We start from the raw sequence: 7,743 nt of genomic DNA, 5'->3' as shown, positions 1-7,743 counted from the left end.
TTACGGGCAATTTCACAGAGACAAGTTATCCTACAAAGCCAATACGTCTTTGGGATGTGGGAGGAAACCCACACGCTTGCAGGGAGAATGTGCAAATTCAACAGAGACAGTGCCCGATGACAGGACCAACACAGATCTCTGGCGTGTGAGGCAGCAAGTCTACCAGCTGTGCCACTATATTTTGTTTCCCAACACACACAAAATTATACGTTGATAACTTTAAAAAAAAAGAGACTATCCATTTTCAGTCTTAAATCTCTAAGTGTCCCCCTTCACAGCTACTGTATGTTTTAATTCAGTTCAAGACTATGAGGCAGTACATTGGCCATAAAGTTGCTGCCTAAAAGTGCCAGAGACCTGGAATTGATCCTGAATATGGGTGCTGTCTGTTTGGAGTTTGCTCTTTTCCCCTTTGATCGCATGGGTTTTCTCCGGGTGCTCTTGCTTCCTTCCACATTCCAAAGGTGTGCAGGAACCTTTTTCAGACCGAACCCAAAACGTAATATTTTCCTTTTGTCCAGAGATTCTGTCTAACCTGTTGAGTTACTCCAGCTTTTTGTGTCTATCTTCAGTTTAAACCAGCATCTGCAGTTCCTTCCTACACACACGATACTGTACGATAGAACATTATGAATCCCAGGAGGGAAATTGTGTGTGTGTGTGTGTGTGTGTGTATATATATATATATATTATACCCACACACACACACACACATATATATATATATTTATATAGTTACTAGACCAAGTGCAGACCCATTGGGTCTGTTTCCCCAACGCGCATTTGCGGGGCGGGGTAGGGGGGGGGGTGGGGCTGCGGCATCACACTCACACTAACCACCCCCAAACACACAGGTGGGGGGAGGGGGGGAGGGGGGGAGAGGGAGACGGGGTGGGGAGAGGGGAGGGTGAGAAGAGGGGAGGGAGGGGAGAGGGGGAGGAGGAAATGGGAGGGATTTGGGAGGGAGAGGAGAGCGGGATAGGGGGAGGGAAGGGGGTGGGTGGATGGGGCGTGGGGGAGAGAGGGAAGGGGGTGAGGGAGGGAAGGTGGAGAGGGAAAGGGGGTGGGGGAGAGAGGGATGGGGTTGGAGGAGGAGGGGGAGGAGAGGGAGAGGGGTGAGGAGAGGGAGATGGAGAGGGGGTGGAGAGAGGGGTGGGGGAGGGGAGGAGAGACGGGAGGGGGAGAGAGGTGTGGGGGAGAGGGGAGGCGAGGAGGGAGATGGGGTAAGGGGTAGATGGGGAAGAATGTGGATGGAGGGGGAAGAGTGGGGAGGGGGAAGGAGGTGGGGAGAGAGAGAAGGGGGTGGGGGACAGAAGGGGGAGTGGGGGAGGGGGAAGAGTGGGGAGGGGAAGGGGGTGGGGGAGAGAGGGAAGGAGTGGGGGAGGGAAGGGGGGGAGGGGGAGGGGGAGAGAAGGAGGAGGAGGGGGAGTAGGGAAAGGAAGGAGGAGGGAGAGGGAGGAGAGTGTGGAGGGAGGGGAGAGGGTAGAGGGCAGGGGAAAAGTGGGATGGGAGGGGGAGAGGGGTGGGGGGGAGAGAGGGGAAAGATGTGGGGAGTGAGAGTGGGAGGGGGAAGGGGGGAGAGAAGTGGAAGATTCGGGAGGCGAGGAAGGGGGGAGAGGGTAGCGGGGGAGTGGTGGAAGAGGGACAGGGAGGGTGGTGGGAAGAGGGACAGAGGGGTAGGGGAGGGGTGGGGGAGAGAGGGAAGGGAGGGGGAGAGAGCGGGTGGGGGAGGGAGAGTGGTGGGGTAAGGGGGAGAGAAGGATGGGGATGGGAGAAGGGGGAGGAGAGGGAGAGGGGTGAGGAGAGGGAGATGGGAGAGGAGAGGGAGATGGAGAGGGGGAGATGGGGATGGAGAGGGGGAGATCGGGATGGGGAGGGGGAGAGAGGGGTAAGAGTGTGGAGGGAGGGGGAGAGGGGTGGGGGAAGAGGGTGGGGGAGAGAGGGATGGGGGTGGGAGAAGGGGGAGGAGAGAGAGAGGGGTGAGGAGAGGGAGATGGAGAGGGGTGAGGAGAGGGAGATTGTAGATGAGATATGCATGTGCCTTTAATATAGTTATCTCATCACTACTAACCACTCCCCATATCACAAGTATAATTACAACCTCCCCACCCACATATCGCTCTCTAGTTTCCGTGACAGACCACGTACAGCTAGTGCTCTCTGTAATGCTACAGTATGAATAAAATGAAGTAAAGTTAGTGTGTCGATAACAGATCTTTACATGGTGTCATACCTCTTACCCTTGCGCTTCCTGTTTACCGGTTGTTTATTTAATTTTGCCCCAGTTTTCTGTCCCCGCCCCCCCTGTTATTTCCTCGTTATGGCCACTTCTTGCCGCAAACCCGATGTGCTCGTTTTCGATTCAGACATTGCCCATCGATGGGATGTCTTTAGACGTGACTTCGACCACTATGTCACAATCGCTCATCCTGCCGCCACCCCAGAAGTTAAAGCTTCTCTGCTTCTCAACCTGGCTGGTCCCGATGCCCTGGCTCGGTCAGACTTCTTCATCTACGCTGCGGGTGAATCTGCTCGGGACCCGGTATGTTTATTGGCTAAGTTTACCGCGATTTGCGACATTCCCTCTAACTGCATTTTAGAACGTTTTAAACTGTTCGGGCGGCGTCAGAATTATGCTGAGAATTATGTCGCTGCGCTGCGACACCTGGCCAGGCGGTGCCGCCTTGACACGCTGACCCCCGAGGAGCTGACCAGGGACCTGCTGGTTTACGGTCTCCGAGATGAAAAGCTAAGGGCTGAACTTTTGCGCAAGCCCGACCTGTCTTTTAACGAAGCTATGCATGCCTGCCGTTTAGCCGAAGCTGTCACCTCCGCAGTGTCACCGGCTGATCAGGACATTAACTTTGCCAGCGTTACCAGCCGTCAGCGGAACATGACCCCGTCACGACCCCCGGGGTCCGGCACTGCTCCCGGGGGACGCGCCCAGCAAAGGTGCCCCAATTGTAACTTTGCCACTCATCAGTACAATGTATGCCCTGCTTTGGGCAAAACGTGCAATTACTGTAAGAAACTGAACCATTTTTTCTGCTGCCTGCCAGTTCCCGTGGGAAGCCTGTTGCTGCTCCAAGGCGTATGTTAAACAACTTGGAGCAAGCTGATAGCGAGCTCGGTTCCCAGTACCATCTCAACGAACTCCCTGTGTCTGAATCTGGGTCCTCTCAGGGGGAGACCAGCATATTTTCTCTGTTGGATGCACCTGCTGTGATAACAGACCCTTCAGTTCGTGTAACTGTGAACAACTCGACCTTCACCGCTAAGATTGATACCGGAGCTGTTGCAAATGTTATGTCAACAAGCCTCTTCAGAAAGATAAGGACTAATGAGCAAGTTACATCTGATCGCTCCACTTTACATGCCTACGGGGGAGGGGTGCTTGTTCCTGTGGGAAAGGCAACTCTGCGCTGCAAGATACTGGAAACCTCTCGGCCCCTCACTTTCTATCTTCTCGATTCCAACTGCATTACCCTGTTGGGCATCCAAGCATGCCAGGACTTGGGCCTGGTCTCCTTCCACCGTGACATCCACAAGGTGCAGGCCCTAATGGACCCGTTGACTGAATATCCTGACCGCTTTGATGAAGAGCTGGGCAAGCTGCCCTGCAACTACAAGATTGTAGTCGACCGCAAGGTCGAGCCAGTGGTCCGTGCGCCACACCGTGTTTCCTTCGCAATGAAGGCACAAAGTAGAATCGACGCTGCACAGCATGGTAAAAATGGGCATCCTAAAGGCGGTCAGCGAACCCACCAGGTGGGTCTCCACCATGGTTGTTGCCGCGAAAAAGGACAAAAGCGAAATACGCATTTGCATCAACCCCAAAGACCTAAACCTTGCCATCAAACGCCCGCACTAACCCATGAGAACAGTAGAGGACGTCGCTGCACAGGTTGGTCCGGCCACAATCTTTTCTGTCCTCGATGCCAAGAGCTCCTTCTGGCAGATACCGCTTGACGAGCAGTCCTCCGACCTGACAACTTTCAGCACCCCCTTCGGCAGATTTAAGTTCCTCCGAATGCCATTCGGAATCAACTCTGCCAGCGAGGTGTTCCAACGGACAATGGAGCAGCTGTTTGCCGGTCTACCGTGTGCCACCATCGTTGACGACATCCTGGTCTATGGTAAGGATGTCGCTGAGCACGACTTCAACCTCCGCCAAGTCCTAGACCGGGCCCGGAAGATCAACATGAAACTAAACCCCAAGAAGTGCCGATTCCGCGTCCCGGAGGTCACATATGTTGGACATGTATTCACAGCCTCGGGGCTGAAACCCGACCCGCAGAAAATGGCTGCCATCTCCGGGATGTCATCACCTACTGATGTGCCCAGCCTGCAATGTTTCCAGGGCATGGTAAACTACCTGGGGAAGTTCATCCCCGACCTCAGCGAGCTCAGCGCGCCCCTGAGGGATTTGATAAAAAGAAGGACACGGCCTGGGCTTGGTTCCCTCAACACCAGAAAGCCTTCGACATTCTTAAATCAAAGCTAATCAGTACCCCTACACTTAAATGTTTTGACCTGCAGCGTCCCATTATCATCACCTGCGACGCCTCTCAGTTCGAGCTCGGTGCCACTTGCCTACAGCTCCATGACGGCCTGCAAGCTGCCTGTCTCCTTCGCGTCCCGTACCATGACCCCTGCCGAACAGCACTACGCACAGACCAGAAGGAGTTACTGGCCGTGGTGTTTGCCTGCTCCAAATTCAAGGACTACATTCTAGGCAACACTTTCACCATCGAAACTGATCACCAGCCGCTTGTCGCCATCCTCAACAAATCGATCCATGTTGCCTCATCCCGACTGCAGCGCATGATGCTGCAGCTCCAGCGCTTCACTTTCGAAGTTGTTTATCGTAAGGGCAAAGACATGTTCGTGGCCGACACGCTGTCCCGCGCCCCGCTAACATCCACCGATCGCCAACCATATGAAATGTCTGACCTGATGGTGCTCAATGTCAATATTGTCCCTTCACAGCAGATGAAGTCCCTGGTCGAGCACACTGCCGATGATCCTGCCCTGCAACAGCTTGCTGCCATCATCCAGCAGGGCTGGCCCGACCGTCGTTCCGCTTTGCCGGCTGGTGCCGTGCCCTACTTCCTGGTCCGTGATGAGCTCGTACTACACGACGGCATGGTTGTGAAAGGACACAAGGTTGTTGTGCCTGCGGCGCTGCACGACCACTATTTTCAGGCCGCTCACCGCGGTCATCCTGGGGCCGAAGCCACCTTGTCTCATGCCCAGAGCCAGTTCTACTGGCCTGGTATGGCTCAATACATCCGGGAGAGGGTCTCCTCGTGTTCCACCTGCAACAGTCTCGCCCCCCCACCAGCAACGACAGCCGCTTCTGCAGCAGGCTGCACCCAAACTGCCCTGGATGGCGGTTGCCACTGACATTTTCGAGTGGCGATGCAAACACTTCCTGGTCCTCGTCGACTCCTACTCCAACTGGTTCGAGGTTGACCAGCTGAACTCCCTCACCTCTTCGGCCGTTGTCGATAAGCTGCGCCGCCATTTCTCTACCTTTGGCACCCCGACCAGCCTGCAGTCGGACAACGGCAGCCTATTCACGAGCTCCGAGTTTAGGGCTTTCGCTACCAGCTGGAACTTCCGCCACTTCACCAGCAGCCCTGAGTACCCGCAAAGCAACGGTCTGGCCGAGCGCGCCGTCCGCAGTGCAAAGAACTTGCTGGAACAATGTCGCTTGTCTAACTCCGACTTCTTCCTAGCCCTCCTTAACCTTCGCAACATATCCCGTGACCCTGCAATGGGCTCCCCTGCTCAGCGGCTCATGTCTCGCACTACCAGACCCCTGGTGGCCCAGCGCTCACTCATCCCCTCTGTCCTCAAGCCCGCTGCTGTTCAGGAACGCATTGCCCTTAAGCGCGATGTTCAGATGCGCTCCCATGACAAGTCCTGCCGCCCCCTGCCGCGCCTTTTCCCCGGTCAGGTCGTCCGCATGCAGACCCCCTCCGGTCACTCCAGGCTCGCTACCGTCGTCGCCTCTGCTGGGTCACCTAGGTCCTATCTCGTCGACCATGCAGGAACCGTCTACCGCCGATCCCGCCAACACCTGCGGCTCGTCAACGAGCCACGACCGCCGCCCGCGGGTCCTTTTGCTCCCCCACTGCAATTTCAGCCTCCGGGCGATGCTCTGCCCGCCTCCCCTCGCATGCCACGGTCTCTACCCTCTCAGCTCTATCAGTCCAATCCTCCTCCGGCTCGTCCTCCCACGCCTCGGGAGGGGTAAGAGTGTGGAGGGAGGGGGAGAGGGGTGGGGGGAGAGAGGGGAAATAGTGGGGAGGGAGAGTGAAAGGGGGAGGGGTAGGGACAGTCCATCTGTTCCCCATTCCCTTTCACCCTCAATCCTCTTTCTCTATTCCCACACACGCGATGACGCGCTTCGACACAGGCTGCGGGGGTTGGGGGAGGGGCTGGGGCTGGAGAGGGAGAGGGGGAGAGAGGGGGAGAGGGAGAAGGGGAGAGAGGGGGAGAGGGAGAGAGAGAGAGAGGGGGGGAGAGAGGGGGAGAGAGAGGGGGGGAGAGAGGGGGGGAGAGAGGGGGGGAGAGAGGGGGGGAGAGGGAGAGGGGGAGAGGGGGGTATCTTCAATACCTCAACACTTCAACCCAAACAACCATTTGCAGGCAGTGCTTTTTTTTAATTCAAAATGACCATATTTTCATTTTCAGACCACATTAAGGGTACTCACAGTGATGTAGACATTTATTCAGTGTCATTCAGAGCTCAGAGTGACAGAGACTAATTGACAGAGCTCCATCTTGCAGAGACTAATTGAGGCACACCACTTCCTGGTTTTATAGTCCCTTCCCCTGCCTCCAGCGGGGGCCGCAGAGAGAATGGGGAATTTTGTAAAAACATTAATATCTCTGTAATTTTTCATCGACAGGAAAAATCCTCGGCACACATACGGCGGAGGGGGGCTCTGAGCAAGGAGGCCAAAAATGACGGCCGTAGGTGGCGGCGTTCTCTTGGAAATCGCAGCACAGATGGCCAAAACCGGTCAAGAACAGACTTTTAGTAATATAGATAGATAGATAGATATATTTATATATAAATATACACTGTTTTGTTTTCTCATTTATAACATTGTTTACAGAGTACTATGTTTACATATTCTGTTGTGCTGCTGCAAGTAAGGATTTCATTGTTCTAACTGGGACGTGAGAGGATAAAACACACTTGACTCTTGACATGTCGCTAATGTGTGGGATAGAACTAGTGTACGGGTGATCGATGGTCGGCGTGGACTCGGTGGGCCGAAGGGCTTGTTTCCACGCTGCATCTTTAAATTAAAACATTAAAACCAGAGGGAGTCTAAAGAAGGGTCTCTACTTGGACCTCTCTTGGACCCACAATACCTCAACACTGGTCAAGAAGGCTCACCAGCATCTCTTCTTCCTGAGGAGACTAAAGAAGGTCCATCTGTCTCCTCAGATTCTGGTGAACTTCTACCGCTGCACCATCGAGAGCATCCTTACCAACTGTATCACAGTATGGTATGGCAACTGCTCTGTCTCCGACCGGAAACACTGCAGAGGGTGGTGAAAACTGCCCAACGCATCACCGGTTCCTCACTCCCGTCCATTGAGTCTGTCCAGAGCAAGCGATGTCTGCGAAGGGCGCGCAGCATCGTCAAGGATGCTCTCACCCCAGCCACAGACTGTTTACCCTCCTCCCATCTTGGAGGCGCTACAGGTCTCTCCGTTGCC

This window comes from Amblyraja radiata, chromosome 2 (assembly GCF_010909765.2).
Source record: "Amblyraja radiata isolate CabotCenter1 chromosome 2, sAmbRad1.1.pri, whole genome shotgun sequence".
Lineage (NCBI taxonomy): Eukaryota > Metazoa > Chordata > Chondrichthyes > Rajiformes > Rajidae > Amblyraja > Amblyraja radiata.
Note: the sequence above shows the minus strand (reverse complement) of the source record.